Genomic DNA, 20,077 nt, shown 5'->3' on the forward strand with positions numbered 1-20,077 from the left:
TGTTATCAACAAATTTTGTTGAAAATAAGAAAAAGTTTTGGAGTGAGATTAACAAGTTAAGAAAGCCTAGAGAACAAATGGATTTGTCAGTTAAAAATAGGAGAGGAGAGTTATTAAATGGAGAGTTAGAGGTATTGGGAAGATGGAGGGAATATTTTGAGGAATTGTTAAATGTTGATGAAGATAGGGAAGCTGTGATTTCGTGTATAGGGCAAGGAGGAACAACATCTTGTAGGAGTGAGGAAGAGCCAGTTGTGAGTGTGGGGGAAGTTCGTGAGGTAGTAGGTAAAATGAAAGGGGGTAAGGCAGCCGGGATTGATGGGATAAAGATAGAAATGTTAAAAGCAGGTGGGGATATAGTTTTGGAGTGGTTGGTGCAATTATTTAATAAATGTATGGAAGAGGGTAAGGTACCTAGGGATTGGCAGAGAGCATGCAAAGTTTCTTTGTATAAAGGCAAAGGGGATAAAAGAGAGTGCAAAAATTATAGGGGGATAAGTCTGTTGAGTATACCTGGCAAAGTGTATGGTAGAGTTATTATTGAAAGAATTGAGAGTAAGACGGAGAATAGGATAGCAGATGAACAAGGAGGCTTTAGGAAAGGTAGGGGGTGTGTGGACCAGGTGTTTACAGTGAAACATATAAGTGAACAGTATTTAGATAAGGCTAAAGAGGTCTTTGTGGCATTTATGGATTTGGAAAAGGCGTATGACAGGGTGGATAGGGGGGCAATGTGGCAGATGTTGCAGGTGTATGGTGTAAGAGGTAGGTTACTGAAAGCAGTGAAGAGTTTTTACGAGGATAGTGAGGCTCAAGTTAGAGTATGTAGGAAAGAGGGAAATTATTTCCCAGTAAAAGTAGGCCTTAGACAAGGATGTGTGATGTCACCGTGGTTGTTTAATATATTTATAGATGGGGTTGTAAGAGAAGTAAATGCGAGGGTCTTGGCAAGAGGCGTGGAGTTAAAAGATAAAGAATCACACATAAATTGGGGGTTGTCACAGTTGCTCTTTGCTGATGACACTGTGCTCTTGGGAGATTCTGAAGAGAAGTTGCAGAGATTGGTGGATGAATTTGGTAGGGTGTGCAAAAGAAGAAAATTGAAAGTGAATACAGGAAAGAGTAAGGTTATGAGGACAAAAAGATTAGGTGATGAAAGATTAGATATCAGATTGGAGGGAGAGAGTATGGAGGAGGTGAATGTATTCAGATATTTGGGAGTGGACGTGTCAGCGGATGGGTCTATGAAAGATGAGGTGAATCATAGAATTGATGAGGGGAAAAGGGTGAGTGGTGCACTTAGGAGTCTGTGGAGACAAAGAACTTTGTCCTTGGAGGCAAAGAGGGGAATGTATGAGAGTATAGTTTTACCAACGTTCTTATATGGGTGTGAAGCATGGGTGATGAATGTTGCAGCGAGGAGAAGGGTGCAGGCAGTGGAGATGTCATGTCTGAGAGCAATGTGTGGTGTGAATATAATGCAGAGAATTCGTAGTTTGGAAGTTAGGAGGAGGTGCGGGATTACCAAAATTGTTGTCCAGAGGGCTGAGGAAGGGTTGTTGAGGTGGTTCGGACATGTGGAGAGAATGGAGCGAAACAGAATAGCTTCAAGAGTGTATCAGTCTGTAGTGGAAGGAAGGCGGGGTAGGGGTCGGCCTAGGAAAGGTTGGAGGGAGGGGGTAAAGGAGGTTTTGTGTGCGAGGGGCTTGGACTTCCAGCAGGCATGCGTGAGCGTGTTTGATAGGAGTGAATGGAGACAAATGGTTTTTAATACTTGACGTGCTGTTGGAGTGTGAGCAAAGTAACATTTATGAAGAGGTTCGGGGAAACCGGCAGGCCGGACTTGAGTCCTGGAGATGGGAAGTACAGTGCCTGCACTCTGAAGGAGGGGTGTTAATGTTGGTTTATAAACTGTAGTGTAAAGCACCCTTCTGGCAAGACAGTGATGGAGTGAATGATGGTGAAAGTTTTTCTTTTTCGGGCCACCCTGCCTTGGTGGGAATCGGCCAGTGTGATAAAAAAAATATACACATTCACTATTCCTCACTCCTCCTCGTTCTTATGCAATCTATTTTCTATCTTACTTTTAATTCTTTTAATAATAACTCTACGTATACTTTGCTTGGCATATTCAACAAGCTTAGTTATTCCCCTATATTTCTTAAACTCACTTTTATCCCCTTTCCCTTATATGAAGGAACTATTCATGCTCCATGATAGGGATGGGACGATACTCAGTTTTAGTCTGATACAGATACCATCAAAAATTAGTCGATACCCACCGGTACCTATATATTGACACCTCCTCTCTGCCATTCCCTAGTAACGGCTACCTTTTATGCACATATTGAACAAATTCACCAGCCACTCCAAAACAATGTCCCTAACCGGTTTTAACATTTGTCTTTATCCCGTCTATCCCAACTGCTTTACTTCCCCTTTCATTGTACCCACTGCCTCACGCACTTTCCCTTCACTCACATCTGGCTCTCTTTTCATACTCCCTCAACACACTTTTAGCCTCTCTTTTACTCTCCATAAATTCTGCCTTCTGTATATTTCTTATACATTGTAAAAACTTCTGATATGCTAACTTTTTCTCTTACCACCTTTACCTCATCATTCCGATAGTTGCTCCTCCTCCCACCCGCACCCATCCTCCTAAATTCACAGACTTGTACCGTACACTTACCACATATCTGTTTAGCCTCCCCCCTCCCTCATTGCCTGTATTCTCCACCCCATCTTTGTCCCAGTAGTTGCTCATATCTTACAATAATTATCCCCTCCTTTAATTTAGTAACCTTAACTTCAATATTTCCTATTGATAACATTATCCTAGTATACCATCTACCTCTTCCTCTCACTGTTGCTACCACTTGATAATTATCTGATATATCTGTATGTCTTTGAAAACGTGCACATCCCGGAGCCTGCCTTGTAATTTTTTATCTGCTAATGCCTAGCCTAACAAACTGCTGTCAATATGCCCTATATCATATCACGTACATATTTATTTAGAGGTCCCCATTGTCATTTGCCCGGGAACTCTAAAATTACCTACCACGCCGTCTACAATAATTTCTCCCACTAGCCTTTAGGTCCCACACAATATATATATATATATATATATATATATATATATATATATATATATATATATATATATATATATATTGTGTGTGTGTGTGTGTGTGTGTGTGTGTGTGTCGTGCCGAATAGGCAGAACTTGCGATCTTGGCTTAAATAGCAACGTTCATCTTACCATATAAGACAAGCAAAGCAAAAATTTGTGTATGCAATAATTTCGCAAAAATCATTCTGAATCTAGCTAAAAAAAATATATTTCATTGTGAACATTAAAATGGTATAAAATACCGACAGGTTGTTAGGTAAGACACATATGCAACAGTTAGGTATCTCTATTTTGAAACGTTTCGCCTACACAGTAGGCTTCTTCAGTCGAGTACAGAAAAGTTGATAGAAGCAGAAGATACTTGAAGACGATGTAATCAGTCCATCACCCTTAAAGTTTTGAGGTGGTCAGTCCCTCAGTCTGGAGAAGAGCATTGTTCCATAGAATGAAACAATATGGAGATGAAGTGACAGGATGGAGCCTTTTTATAGCGCCAACAGGTGAGACGTAGGTCACTAGGAGAGGTAAGAACTCAGATGTTGGAAGGACAGGTCCCTCTCAAATCCAGCCGTTCTCACTAGTAGAGGTTGTAGAAGTTGATTGTAGGTCTGTACCAAGATACCCTTGCGTTGCAGTGTCTGACAGATTGAACATTAAAATGGTATAAAATACCGACAGGTTGTTAGGTAAGACACATATGCAACAGTTAGGTATCTCTATTTTGAAACGTTTCGCCTACACAGTAGGCTTCTTCAGTCGAGTACAGAAAAGTTGATAGAAGCAGAAGATACTTGAAGACGATGTAATCAGTCCATCACCCTTAAAGTTTTGAGGTGGTCAGTCCCTCAGTCTGGAGAAGAGCATTGTTCCATAGAATGAAACAATATGGAGATGAAGTGACAGGATGGAGCCTTTTTATAGCGCCAACAGGTGAGACGTAGGTCACTAGGAGAGGTAAGAACTCAGATGTTGGAAGGACAGGTCCCTCTCAAATCCAGCCGTTCTCACTAGTAGAGGTTGTAGAAGTTGATTGTAGGTCTGTACCAAGATACCCTTGTGTTGCAGTGTCTGACAGATTGAACATTAAAATGGTATAAAATACCGACAGGTTGTTAGGTAAGACACATATGCAACAGTTAGGTATCTCTATTTAGAAACGTTTCGCCTACACAGTAGGCTTCTTCAGTCGAGTACAGAGAAGTTGATAGAAGCAGAAGATACTTGAAGACGATGTAATCAGTCCATCACCCTTAAAGTTTTGAGGTGGTCAGTCCCTCAGTCTGGAGAAGAGCATTGTTCCATAGAATGAAACAATATGGAGATGAAGTGACAGGATGGAGCCTTTTTATAGCGCCAACAGGTGAGACGTAGGTCACTAGGAGAGGTAAGAACTCAGATGTTGGAAGGACAGGTCCCTCTCAAATCCAGCCGTTCTCACTAGTAGAGGTTGTAGAAGTTGATTGTAGGTCTGTACCAAGATACTGCAACACAAGGGTATCTTGGTACAGACCTACAATCAACTTCTACAACCTCTACTAGTGAGAACGGCTGGATTTGAGAGGGACCTGTCCTTCCAACATCTGAGTTCTTACCTCTCCTAGTGACCTACGTCTCACCTGTTGGCGCTATAAAAAGGCTCCATCCTGTCACTTCATCTCCATATTGTTTCATTCTATGGAACAATGCTCTTCTCCAGACTGAGGGACTGACCACCTCAAAACTTTAAGGGTGATGGACTGATTACATCGTCTTCAAGTATCTTCTGCTTCTATCAACTTTTCTGTACTCGACTGAAGAAGCCTACTGTGTAGGCGAAACGTTTCAAAATAGAGATACCTAACTGTTGCATATGTGTCTTACCTAACATATTTCATTGTGTTCGTTTATTATTAAATTATTGTTAACTTATCTAAAATATATTTAGTGAGATTAGGCTAAATTAAATTGTGCTTGTTATAATAAGGTTAGGTAAGTTTTCTAAGGTTCTTTTGGTACAAAATTATTAATTTTTACATAAACATATGAAAAAATGTATCTTTAAACGTATAAGAGAAAGTTTTAGAAAGGACTTAATTTTAAATGAGTTCTTGTTAATTGACCAGGTTTACGTATTCGGCACTACATACAAGTTTCTTAAAAACCTCTTGCTCTTGATTGCATTAATATGTGTACTGCTCGTGAAGGCTGGTATTCAAACGGGAGAAGAATGAAATTAGTTCTGCGCTTAACACAGCTACGTATGTCCTCGTATCATGAAACATGCGAAGTGCTACTGAATACATGATGTTTGTAGGATTGATGGCCTTGGGATTAGAGCGTCGTGAATTTTGACTTTGCACTAGGCGGGCTATAATAGCGCGGGTTCGGCCCCCGGACACCTGCAGTTTGTTAATTGCTTAAATATCACTTGTTCGCGGTTGTTGCCGTCAGCAGCAACAGCCTGGTTGACCAGGCAAGCACCAGGCGAGTGTGGCCCATGGTCGGGCTCCGAAAGTAGTGAAACTCTCGAATCTTCAAAGGTATGTATCAGATTTAATATTAACGAGGTGGGTCAGCTCTTGAGTTACGTTACCTGATAGCTGTGTTGACAGCCTAAAGTCTACATAGGTAAAGCTTTAGAGATACTGACAATCCCCTTGTACTGTACAACTGTATTGCTAAGACTGACAACCGTAGAGTCTGTGCAGCGATGTCTCTGAAAATTTTCATCCGATGTGTTTTGGCGTCACTTCATTTCAAGTGGTTGTGGATATTATGTAAATAACACGGGCGTAATTAACGTTTCCAGTACGGCAAGCGTATTGATTTTCACTTGATAACGGGGTACACGTCCCTAGCCGTGTCTCCCATATACTTTATCACACCCTCCACATGGTATGACATATGCCCCACCTGGTGTTTAACTAAAATTGTGGGTTTCTTGCTGGCCAAGTCCTTAACGGATTAAAAGAAAAAAAAGAGACCAGTGACAGTGTTGTTCGTGGGCGATATGTTGTTAATAAGGATAAGATTATACTACATTTGTCTTTTTTTTTATAGTGTCAGTATTTTATACCATTTGTCTCCTTGATGTTGTAGTGGTAGTGGTGGTAGGTACTCTTGAGAGTGATTTTAGAGTAGACAGTATGTCTTTATATCCAAACTTAATGTGGTTGAGCATCAGTAAACTTAATGGGGTTTGACGTAAGGCGGATGCCCAATTATCATTTACAACGTTTTCTCTTGTATTGTTGGTACGCCGGATTGAACTGATTCTGCGCAAAAGGACATTTGTGTAATGATCAGGACGTTCATTAAAGAGAACCTTTCGCCACAAGTGATTTCATCAGTCCTAGTGATGAACTGATGAAGCCATTTGTGGTGAAACGTTTCCTTTTAATAAATATCCTGAACTGTACACAGTCTTCCTTGTTACACTTTGTCGGTACCAATACAATATAATATTTATAACCTGAAATGAAAATACTATTTCCTATCTTGGTAGAATTGAGAAAGTCGAATTTAAAATGAAGATGATGAATTACATGTGAAACATCTTGGGGTATCTTTACTTAGTATATGTTTCGCCTTCTAGTGTCTTTATCAATACAGTACATGGACATAATCTTAAGATTGCATAAATATATACAGAAGTCAGTGACGATGACCGCATGTTGGTAGTTCCTTGGTGGGTGACTGCTGAGGTGTTTCCTTGCACCACACAAGATTGTTTATTTCAGAGATCTTAATCTCTGATGCTGATTGTTGAATCCACGTGGATATACTGGTTTTTATCTTCATCTGTAAATACGTTAATATATCTTTTTTTTTACACAGGGTTTGACAAGGTTAAGGATCCCTAGCTTTATTGACAAGCTATTTTGGGGTTAAGGATTCCTAACTTTATTGGCAAGCTAAGAGCTGTTACCTACATAAGCTCATTTGAAAACATTTTTATTATGAGACATACAAGTAGGGAACAGGATGAAGTTGGAGCCATCTGTGGGCCAGCATTTTCATTTGATCAACTGACTTTATCTTTATCTCGTTGACATCATTATGCTGTACGAATGTGTTCCATACTCGAGTCATCCCGGGTATATATCTCAGATGGAGTGATGTTCTGGAGAAGGGTACAGCCAGAGTGAAGTTCCTGCTTTCTGCCCGTCTTGTGGCGTAAAAGCTTGTTTCACGCTGTCCTCGAAGTGGATCCAAGTGTGGTACTTTGACAATATTGGCCTTGTACATAACAGTAAGGCCACCCACATCCCTCCTATGTTGAAGGCTCTGCTGAAATGACAGATCTATCCAGGATGGGTCCAGGCGAGAGATGAGACGTCTTGCTCTGTTCTCTACTCTGTCAAGCAGTCGCAGATGAGAGGGGGGGGGGGCAGGCAAACCAAGAAAAATTCTCTCTCTCTCTCTCTCTCTCTCTCTCTCTCTCTCTCTCTCTCTCTCTCTCTCTCTCTCTCTCTCTCTCTCTCTCTCTCTCTCTCTCTCTCTTCTTTTCTTTTCTCTTCTCTCTCCTTTCCTCTCTTCTCTCTCCTTTCCTCTCTTCTCTCTCTTCTCTCTCTTCTCTCTTCTCTCTTCTCTCTCTTCTCTCTCTCTTCTCTCTCTCTTCTCTCTCTTCTCTCTCTTCTCTCTCTCTTCTCTCTCTTCTCTCTCTTCTCTCTTCTCTCTCTTCTCTCTCTCCTCTCTCTTCTCTCTCTCCTCTCTCTTCTCTCTCTTCTCTCTCCTCTCTCTTCTCTCTCTTTTCTCTCTTCTCTCCTCTCTTCTCTCTCTTCTCTCTCTCCTCTCTTCTCTCTCTCCTCTCTCTTCTCTCTCTCCTCTCTTTTCTCTCTTCTTCTCTCTCTTCTCTCTTCTTCTCTCTCTTCTCTCTGCTGTCTCCCTCTCCTTCCTACACATCATGTATGGTTCGTGTCTGCTATACCACTCTCAGAGTTGAAGTTATGCAATAACGACCCATATTTCTGTTATATGATCCATAAATAAAGTATATTGCATCGGGGAAAAATATTCCTGGTTGCTTTTTCCATGAATTATACATTTAGAAAAGGATTTACCGTGGCAGATTCAATTAAATTTGAAATACTACATAAGCCCATACATGAATGTTCGGACTATATGTAGAGCTCTTCATGTATGTACATGTGCTTATGTAAGGAATGCTGTTCCGCATGTGTATGCTGTCGTGTGTATAATGTACTCATGTTAGGCATGCTGTTATACGTCTGTATGCTGCCGTGTGCACATGTACTCATGTAAAGCATGCTGTTATACCTTTGTACGCCGCCGTGTGCACTTGTGTTCATGTAACTTAGTCTGTCATGCCGTGTGCACATGTGTTTATGTAACCCATGCTGTTATATGTTTGTATCCTATCAGGTGTACATGTGCCTAAGAAAGTAATGCTGTTCCACTTGTGTACGCTGCAGTATATATATAACATGCACTCATGTACGGGATGCTGCTTTATGCTTAGGTTTAGGTTCAGAATCTTCAGTCTTTAATGTCAAAAAATATATTCGAAATGTATACTCCGTACTTGGTGATTTGTGTTTAACGGGGTCGAAACGCAGTTTCTAACCCTTCCATACTCCCTGATTTTGTTTTTCTCTTTCGTTACATTGTATTGATCTGTATTATGGTCATCATCACTTGGTCAATGTCAACTTATAGTTCTTTACTGTTACTGTATTATTTATTATACCTAATATTTTTGCATTATCCGCAAACATATTTATATAGATTTATACTCTTGCTAAATCATTTATGTAAATTAGTAACATCGAATCAAGTACAGATCGTTGCGGCACCTCACTGACACCTGCCCACAAAGACATTTTTGTCTCATTACCCTTCACATTTTCCTCTCAGACAGAAAGTTTCTTATCCATTGTAGTATTTTGCCTCTTATTTCTCCTGTATATTGCAGTATCCATATTAGACATTCATGGGGTAACTATCAACAACTTTCTTACTCTAGATAAATACAATTGAATCATAGCTCTCTTGATCACTATCAGTGACACTGTCCTAATAGATTAATGAATTTGCAGACCCAAGAATATTTTCCTATTAGTAGGTTTTTGTTCTGAAAGTGTTTAATCAAGTTTTGTCTAATGCCTCTTTTAAATATTTTTACATCAGTTGTCTGAAGAAAAAGGCTTATAGTTTTAAAGGGTCTTCCCTGTTACTTTTTTTTTAATGTTGGAACAGTGTGTACCATCTTCCATTTTTCTGCCGATAGCAGATTTTTGGGAGGGACATGTAAGACCTCTCTGGCTCTATTACTTTTTATTTGCCAACATTCGGTGTCAATTTCTGTACTTCGGTTATTTCAGTGCTCTCCATTACAGCTGTCTGTTCATTATTAGAACCCACTACATTTAAAATATATTTTGTTGTTGATGTGAACGCATTCTGAAGCTTTCTCTTTAATACCTCACGCATTTCTTCCTTTACTTAAGTGATTTTGCCATCATCCTTTATTCTCTGTATGCTGTCTTAAACATTTAGTTTACTTTTGCACAAATTTAAATAAGAGATTTTGTTCAACGTTCTTCTTTTGTCATTTTCTTTTTCAACATTTAATTCTTCGTCTATCCTTACATTCGTATATTCATTTCTGGCATTTTAAATCTGGTTTCTTGATTGGCCCGCGTCCAATATTGGCTCCAAGTTCCTTCTTGCTCATAGAAGACACAGATGATAATAAATTTTTACCGATACCTTTACTCAACTTTAGGCGGATACTGATATCAAATTACCCAATAATCACCCATACTGGCACCAATAACCCTAATAATTGATCGATGCTTACCGATACCAGTATTCAGTTTTACGCCGATACCAACCTATACCGATTCTTTAACACACTCCTAGTACGTACATAATTGAACTTTTAAATAATGCTAATTTCTCTAGCATAAAAACTTCATATATAGGCACTCTGTATCATGGGTGGACATAGTGTACAATTAATAGCTACATTAAGTAAATATAAAACGCGAGAGTATTCATATAAATTCCAATCCATTTATAACTATCAGTCTAGAAATGATCCTTTTTTTGTATGAATGTGGTTGGGGATTTCAATGGTAAAGTGGGTAAAAATGTTGTGGAGGGAGTAGTAGGTAAATTTGGGGTGCCAGGGGTAAATGTAAATGGGGAGCCTTTAATTGAGCTAAGTGTAGAAAGAGATTTGGTAATAAGTAATACATATTTTATGAAAAAGAGGATAAATAAATATACAAGGTATGATGTAGCACGTAATGAAAGTACAGTGGACCCTCGAATTTAGTCCTGCCTTTTCTGTATGCAAAACTATTTTTATTATCTATAAAATGTATTTTTTGTTAATATTTCCCATAGAAAATAATGTAAATCCAATTAAACCATTCCAGACACCCAAAAATATTAACAAAAAATACATTTTATAGATAAAAATAGTTTTGCATACAGAAAAGGCAGGACTAAATTCGAGGGTCCACTGTAGTTTGTTAGATTATGTATTGCTGGATGAAAGGTTGATGGGTAGGCTCCAGTATGTACATGTTTATAGAGGGGCAACTGATATATCGGATCATTATTTAGTTGTAGCTACAGTTAGAGTAAGAGGTAGATGGGGCAAGAGGAAGGTGGCAACAACAAGTAGGAGGGAAGTGAAAGTGTATAAACTAAGGGAGGAGGAAGTTCGGGCGAGATATAAGCGACTATTGGCAGAAAGGTGGGCTAGTGCAAAGATGAGTAGTGGGGGGGGGGGGTTGAAGAGGGTTGGATGAGTTTTAAAAATGCAGTATTAGAATGTGGGGCAGAAGTTTGTGGTTATAGGAGGGTGGGAGCAGGATGAAAGAGGAGTGATTGGTGGAATGATGAAGTAAAGGGTGTGATAAAAGAGGAAAAGTTAGCTTATGAGAGGTTTTTACAAAGCAGAAGTGTTATAAGAAGAGCAGAGTATATGGAGAGTAAAAGAAAGGTGAAGAGAGTGGTGAGAGAGTGCAAAAGAAGAGCAGATGATAGAGTGGGAGAGGCACTGTCAAGAAATTTTAATGAAAATAAGAAAAAAATTTGGAGTGAGTTAAACAAGTTAAGAAAGCCTAGGGAACGTATGGATTTGTCAGTTAAAACAGAGTAGGGGAGTAGTAGATGGGGAGAGGGAGATATTAGGTAGATGGCGAGAATATTTTGAGGAACTTTTAAATGTTGAGGAAGAAAGGGAGGTGGTAATTTCATGCACTGGCCAGGGAGGTATACCATCTTTTAGGAGAGAAGAAGAGCAGAATGTAAGTGTGGGGGAGGTACGTGAGGCATTACGTAGAATGAAAGGGGGTAGAGCAGCTGGAACTGATGGGATCATGACAGAAATGTTAAAAGCAGGGGGGATATAGTGTTGGAGTGGTTGGTACTTTTGTTTAATAAATGTATGAAAGAGGGGAAGGTACCTAGGGATTGGCGGAGAGCATGGATAGTCCCTTTATATAAAGGGAAGGGGGACCAAAGAGATTGTAAAAATTATAGAGGAATAAGTTTATTGAGTATACCAGGAAAAGTGTACGGTAGGGTTATTATTGAAAGAATGAGGTAAGACAGAATGTAGGATTGCGGATGAGCAAGGAGGTTTCAGAGTGGGTAGGGGATGTGTAGATCAAGTGTTTACATTGAAGCATATATGTGAACAGTATTTAGATAAAGATAGGGAAGTTTTTATTGCATTTATGGATTTAGAAAAGGCATATGATAGAGTGGATAGGGGAACAATGTGGCAGATATTGCAGGTATATGGAATAGGTGGTAAGTTACTAAATGCTGTAAAGAGTTTTTATGAGGATAGTTAGGCTCAGGTTAGGGTGTGTAGAAGAGAGGGAGACTACCTCCCGGTAAAAGTAGGTCTTAGACAGGGATGTCTAATGTCACCATGGTTATTTAATATATTTATAGATGGGGTTGTAAAAGAAGTAAATGCTACAGTGTTTGGGAGAGGGGTGGGATTAAATTATGGGGAATCAAACACAAAATGGGAATTGACACAGTTACTTTTTGCTGATGATACTGTGCTTATGGGAGATTCTAAAGAAAAATTGCAAAGGTTAGTGGATGAGTTTGGGAGTGTGTGTAAAGGTAGAAAGTTGAAAGTGAACATAGAAAAGAGTAAGGTGATAAGGGTATCAAATAATTTAGATAAAGAAAAATTGGGGAGGAGCAGTATGGAAGAAGTGAATGTTTTCAGATACTTGGGAGTTGACGTGTCGGCGGATGGATTTATGAAGGATGAGGTTAATCATAGAATTGATGAAGGAAAAAAGGTGAGTGGTGCGTTGAGGTATATGTGGAGTCAAAAAACGTTATCTATGGAGGCAAAGAAGGGAATGTATGAAAGTATAGTAGTACCAACACTCTTATATGGGTGTGAAGCTTGGGTTGTGAATGCAGCAGCGAGGAGGCGGTTGGAGGCAGTGGAGATGTCCTGTCTAAGGGCAATGTGTGGTGTAAATATTATGCAGAAAATTCGGAGTGTGGAAATTAGGAGGTGTGGAGTTAATAAAAGTATTAGTCAGAGGGCTGAAGAGGGGTTGTTGAGGTGGTTTGGTTATTTAGAAGTAGAATGAATCGGAGAGCATATAAGTCTGTAGAAGGAAGGCGGGTTAGGGGTCGTCCTCGAAAAGGTTGGAAGGAAGGGGTAAGGGAGGTTTTGTGGGCGAGGGGCTTGGACTTCCAGCAGGCGTGCATGAGCGTGTTCGATAGGAGTGAATGGAGACGAATGGTATATGGGACCTGACGATCTGTTGGAGCTTGAGCAGGGTAATATTTAGTGAAGGGATTCAGGGAAACCGGTTATTTTTATATAGCCGGACTTGAGTCCTGGAAATGGGAAGTACAATGCCTGCACTCTAAAGGAGGGGTTTTTGGGATATTAGCAGTTTGGAGGGATATGTTGTGTATCTTTATACGTATATGCTTCTAAACTGTTGTGTTCTGAGCACCTCTGCAAAAACAGTGATTATGTGTGAGTGTGGTGAAAGTGTTGAATGATGAAAGTATTTTCTTTTTGAGGATTTTCTTTCTTTATGGGTCACCCTGCCTCGGTGGGAGACGGCCGACTTGTTGAAAAAAAAAAAGTACAGCCTACCGTCACAGCTTATGGTACGATGTTTATCACGAAGTGGACCGATAAGCCTGAGTGAAGCGCCCATCAGAGTACCAAAAACTCCGCATCATCATGTGACAGTTGTGACTTGATAATGGTCCAGAACGGAGCGAAACGTCATCTTATATTTTTCCTCTAAAGTGGAATTATTTGTGAGGGATTTATTCTAGCCGTATTGAGTTATTTTTGTAAACTTCCAGCCACAGTATTGTGGATTTGTTGTGAATTACTTCAGTCACGGTATTATGGGTTATGAATTGTTCCAGCCACGGTGTTGAAGGTTAATTGTGAATTGCTCCAGGCACGGTATTGTGGGTCATTTGGGCATCGTTTCAGCCACTTTATTATGATTTTTATAAGTTAACTATTTCGCCTGGCACCAGCATCCTGGTCGATCAGCCCAGCAACCGGGAAGCCTGGTCGGGAACTGGCCCGCGAGGGGCGGCGATCCTACCCCCACCCCTGAGACAGGGTACAGGTAAACTGCAGGTAAGAAAAACACTGCTAGTTAACACTAGTGTGAACTGCATTAAGGTTTAATTGAAATAAAACGTCACACTTTAGCCTCTTCTAGCAAACAAAATGTCAGTAAAGCGTAGTTTTTTACGTATGACTTGCGGAGATAAAGCAAATTTAAGAAACATTTAGTAACAAGAATTTTAGTAAGAAGCATTAGTTTGTACCAGAATGTTTATTGTTCATGTAGCCCAGCTTTAGTGTTATAAGAAACTGCAAACATATTCGTATACAAGCCCATGTAGCCATACGCAGCTCGTATATTCATACACAGCCCATGAAGACATGCATAGCTTGCATAGATATACGAATATATAACCTATACAAATATACATACACAACCTTTGTAGACAAGGAAAACTTGTATAGATATACACAACCTGTATATGCACACATACTTCATGGTCTTGTGTGTCACACAGCAGAAGGGAAGTATGCCAGACATGAGGAGGTCATTGACATCATAAAGAGAAGCCTCGCCACAGCCCGTTGCCCAGCTCAACGGGAACCCCAAGTGCAGAGGTCTAACGGAAGTCAAAAGCGTCCTGATGGAGCCACTATGCTACCCTGGAAGGATAGAAAGCAGATTGCCTGGGACTACACCTGCACCGCCACATTGGCAGACACCTACTTGCCATATTCTGTAGCTGAAGGGGGTGGAGCTGCCAGCCACAGGGAGACCCAGAAGACCCACAAATATAAAGACCTTCCCCCTTGCTATAAATTCATCCCAATAGGGTCGGAGACCCTTGGAGCATGGGGCAAGTGTGCTTTTAAGTTCCTTAAAGAGCTGGGTGAAAAACTCATCGTAGAAACCAAGGATCACAGGGCGACCAGCTTCCTCTTTCAGAGACTCAGTGTCGCGATCCAGAGAGGAAATGCCTGCAGCATTCTGGTCACGCGGCCCACTGCCGCGGAGCTGGACGAAGTATTCGAGGTGTAGCTCTTGAGTTGTTATCTATGTTATTTTACAGCATATTGTATTTTTGTCAATGTATTTTGTCAGTGTATCTTGTTTTTAAATGAAGCATATGTAGAATATATAGGGGGTGGTAGGAGAAAAATTTTCAAACAGCTTCAGAGAGAACCTTGAGTTTTCCCTGAAGAAAGTTTATTCTTTTCTCTGAGGATGAGGGTCCCCAGAATAGTTCTAGAGGTGGTACCTCTCTCTCTCTCTCTCATATATATATATATATATATATATATATATATATATATATATATATATATATATATATAAAACAGCTGGGACTCGACCCCTGCAATCAAGACTAGGTGAGTACACACACACAGCTGTGACTCGACCCCTGCAATCAAGACTAGGTGAGTACACACACACACATACACACACACACACACACACACACACACACACACACACACACACACACACACACACACACACACACTCTAACTCCATGCATTTGAGATATGCATGACTGAATGCATGGCTGAATATATCTCCATCCATCAGTGCATATTAGCATTCATCCATTCCTCTTCATATTTCTTCAGCCACACCTTCATTGAATGAGCCATGCTTTCATTGATTCAGTCATGACTTCATCGATTTAACCACACCTTTATTGATTTAGCCATGTTTTTATTCATTCAGTTATTCCCCCATCCATCTACCAGTCATGAGCTCTAGCACTGTAGAAGTGTTGAGCTGCGTAATACTGTGGAGAATGATATGCAAAGTGCGTGAGTCACTGAGGGTGTATTTTGGCAATATTGTCACCCTCTTGCCACCTCGCCCGCCGCCCATGTTTACTGTACATCTTAGGGGCGAGGCAGATGAACAAATATACGGGATTATCGACGATCAATACCCGAGCTCCCTCTAGCTGCCGATTATTTCAACCTACTCGACCTCACAGTGACGTCATATTTGTTTACTCTCATTGGCATACTTCAACACCTCATGTGTGTCTGTCCTTATGTTTGTTAAAGTGTCTACGTGTATTTGTTTATGTATTTATGTTAGCCTGTACTTAGGTATACTTGTTTGTGTGTCTATATATAGGTTTATGTTTACGAGTTATGTTCGTGGTATTCTTTCAACTCATGCTTGCGTTCTAGCTTAGTAAAGCAACGATTGTTTCTTTCTCTCTCTCTCTCCCTCTCTCTCTCTCCCTCTCCCTCTCTCTCTCTCTCTCTCTCTCTCTCTCTCTCTCTCTCTCTCTCTCTCTCTCTCTCTCTCTCTCTCTCTCTCTCTAGCTTTAGTGCTATTTATTCTTCGTGCTCATGAAAAATATATACGTGCTCATGAAAAATATATATGTAAGCCATATTCCCAGCCCTTAGTTTAATTAAAGTGTTAACTGAAAGATATCTGAAGGACGCTTCCGGGGGTGAACGCCCCCGCGGCTCAGTCACAGACCAGGCCTCCCACTGGATCAAGGCCAGATCAACAAAGCTGATACTTAAGGCTGCATGTAGTCCAACATTCAGGACATTTATTAAAGCAAATGTTTCGCTACAAGTAGCTTCTTCCGTGTTAAAAACGGATGATGCCATTGTGTCGTGAACTGTGCATGATTCCTTTCTCACATGTACGTATCCCTATACCATTCACATCCATAATCTAGCTTATTTTAACCATTTCTACACTGAACATTGCTTGCTGCTACTAGAATGTGGGACTTACAGAGATAACAGCAAAGAAATTAGTGAGATACTGAAGTCCCAATATGATTCAGCGTTCATTGAGCCGTTAATCAGACTAAGGTATGACATTCTAAATGATTTGATTACCGAGACTCAAAATTTGGTTAATTCAAGAATTCCTGATATAATCCTAACACCACGGGTCTTTGAAAAATCAATAAATGATATGCCCATGCGATCTGCCTGAGGCCCAGACCCAGACCCGTATAACTCCTTGCTCGTCAAGAACTGCAAGGAACCTCTTTCACATGCCTTAAATATTCTATGGAGAGGGAGCATAGACAAAGGGATCACTCCACAGTCACTAAAAACAACAGATATAGTCCCACTCCACAGAGGTAACAGAAAAGCAATTTCAAAATATTACAGACCAGTAGCACTAACGTCCCACATAAAATAACTTTGAAAGGGTACTAAGAAGCAAGATCGCCAACCACTTGGATACCCATCAGTTGCACAACCCAGGGCAGCATGTTTTCATAGCAGGTCGCTCCAGCCTTTCACAACTATTGGATCACTATGACATGGTCTTGGATACAATGGAAAACAAACGAACTGCAGATATATACACAGACTTTGTGAAACCTTCGACGAGTGTGATCATGGTATAATAGCACACAAAATGCGTGATAAAGGAATATCAGGTAAAGTGGTAGATGGATCTAAACAGAGTAAAGTCAGAGGCGGCTACAGTGAAAATTTTTCCTCAATATCTGACATAGACAGAGATGTAGGCCACAGCACCGTGTCTTCCTTTGTTGATAACAGAATTTGCATGACAGTGTCATCCATCGAGGACACTGCAAATCTCCAAGTGGACATTACCACTTGGAGTTTAATGAAGTTTAATGAAGACAAGTTTCAGTTACTCCGCTGTGGAAAACTCGAGGAATTAAAAACGGATCGGAGTATAAAACAAATTCCAACTACACTGTAGAGCGAAAAACTAATATGAAATACCTGGGAGTGGAAATGTCAGAGAATCTCACTTTCAAAAATCACAACAATGTATCTGCTAGAAAAATGATAAGATAGATAATGAGACCCTTCAAAACTAGGGATACCAAGCCAGTGATGATTCTCTTCAAATCGCTTGTTCTCTCTAGTGTGGAATATTACTGTACACTAACTGCCTCTTTAAAAGCAGGCAAAATTGCAGACCTGGAGAATATACAAATAACTTTTACTGCTCGTGTAAGTACAATAAAGCACTTAAATTACTGAGAACCGTTGAAGTCCCTTGATCTGTACTCATTGGAACGCAGGCGAGAAAGACACATGATAATATACACTTCGAAAATCCTTGAGGGACTAGTTCCAAATCTGCATACGGAAATTATTCCCCATTCAAGCAAGACTTGGCTGGCGGTGCAACATCCCCCGCAGTGGAAAGCTGGGGCGCCACGAGTGCGCTAATAGACAACACTAAGTGTAAGGGACCAAAGACTATTCAGCTGCCTCCCAACATACATAAGGGGGATTGAAGATTGAGACACTTAGGCAACATATGGGAATCTTTATTAAAGAGTTTGAGGTAATCAGTCCCTCAGCCTGGAATCGATGTGTCCAGTCCATCACTCTTGTAGAAAGTACAGCATATGGCCGGAAACGTTTCCTTAATAAAAATTCCCATATGTTGCATAAGTGTCTCTATCTTTAACTTGTCGGTTTTGAAAACTATTTATCATATAAGGGGGATGACCAGTAGACCCCAGGCTGTCTTCAAGAGGGAGCTGGACAGACACCTATAGTCAGTACCTGACCAGCCGGGCTGTGGTTCGTATGTCGGTTTGCGTGCGGCCAGCAGCAGTAGCCTGGTTAATCCATCCCTGATGCACCGCGAGGTCTGGTCATGGACCGGGCCAGAAGGGGGGTTGTTGACCCTCGGAACACACTCCAGGTATACTCCAGGAAGATATATATTGTGTTAATAGTTGAGGGAACGACATGACTATTGTACTGCCTATCCAATAATGTACTTTGTCGCCCAGGTTATCAGCATGACCCCCGTGGGCACTGTCCTCAGTACACTCCCTAGCCCTTGGCCGCTGGCAGGTATTTGACCCCGTGATTGTTTCTTGTTTGTCAGGAGACAGGACAAGTGTCTCCTGACACGGGTATTTAACTCACTAATTATGTTTTGTCAGGAGACAGGGCAGGCGCTGACAAGGGTATTTGTCGGATGATGACTCGCAGCTAGTTAAGCATCCATGGGGGTTTCACCTCATTTATAAACAAAAGTTCACGATATAGTATACTAGATATTCGCCGACCATTGTGGAATCTGTTTCATGGTGAGGGTCCTGCCTAACCATCCACCCACCCCCTCAACTACCCACCAACTCTGCGCTGCGTCCTTGCCCAGCACGAGGTGCTAGTCAACAGACAGGTGAGAAAGAAAACCTCGGTTGCATTCGTACCAGCTTAGGGACGCCCGACCGTCCCACAACAGGCGCCGCGCCCACCCTGCAGTATTAAGCCGCCCACCCCACAGTATCAGGTCGCCCACTCCACACTATCAGGCCACCTACCCTACAATACCAGGCCGCCAACCCCACAGTCAGGGCCCACACCCCACAATATCAAGCCGCTCACCCCACAATATTAGGGCCCACACGCCACCATATCAGGGCCCATACCCCACAGTATCAGGGCCCACACCCCACAATATCAGGGCGCTCACCTCACAGTATCAGGGCCCACACCCCACAGTATCAGGGCCCACACCCCACAGTGTCAGGTTCCACACCCCACAGTATCAGGGCCCACACCCCACAGTATCAGGGTCCGCGCCCCACAGTGTCAGGTTCCATACCCCAAAGTATCAGGGCCCACACCACACAATATCAGGGCGCTCACTTTACAATACCAGATCATCCATCTGCTTGAAATAATACAGTATTTTGCTCGCTGATTTTCAGATACACTTATGATAATTATTGTGATGTCATAATCTATTGCGTCTGATGCATAATATTTTGTTACATCTGATGTACTATTTGTTACCTCTGATATTTTATTTTATCTTACGTCTCATTTATTATATTTTATTGCAACTGCTATATATTTTATTACTATCGTTTGCAATGTTCGTGATATTTTTTATTACAAAGTAATTAACATTAAGGGCCGCCTGATTACTTGTAAACTGACGTTTTTATTAGAACTTAACATTTTCCAATTTTAATTTCAAAAAGATACACTTAAGAAAGACACATATGCATCGTTAGGAAACTTTGACTATGATGAGTTTCGCTTACCAGGAGTTTTATCAGTTAATTGTTTCGCTCACCATGATCTCTATCATTAAGAGTTTCCTAATGTTGCACATGTTTTTGTATATATGTGTCGATATAATATGCCATATATAGTGAAATTAAAATGACATTTGCTTTAATCTTGTTCCATTGGTGGTGTTCAAGCAAAAGCAAGACTGGTGTCGCTGACAGACAAGTAATCAAGCCACTTGTTCTCCACTTACAGCCAATGTCTTGCTCTCAGAATTACCGTTCATTTTCTGGCCTGGAATTTTAATGTTAGTGACGATGAGCTGAATATACTTGTTTTTTAATGCAGTATTAGTATATTCATGAAGTTCTGTATGCCTTTGCTCCATGAATATTGAATTT

Source organism: Cherax quadricarinatus, chromosome 50 (genome assembly GCF_038502225.1).
Source record: "Cherax quadricarinatus isolate ZL_2023a chromosome 50, ASM3850222v1, whole genome shotgun sequence".
In the NCBI taxonomy this organism is placed as follows: domain Eukaryota; kingdom Metazoa; phylum Arthropoda; class Malacostraca; order Decapoda; family Parastacidae; genus Cherax; species Cherax quadricarinatus.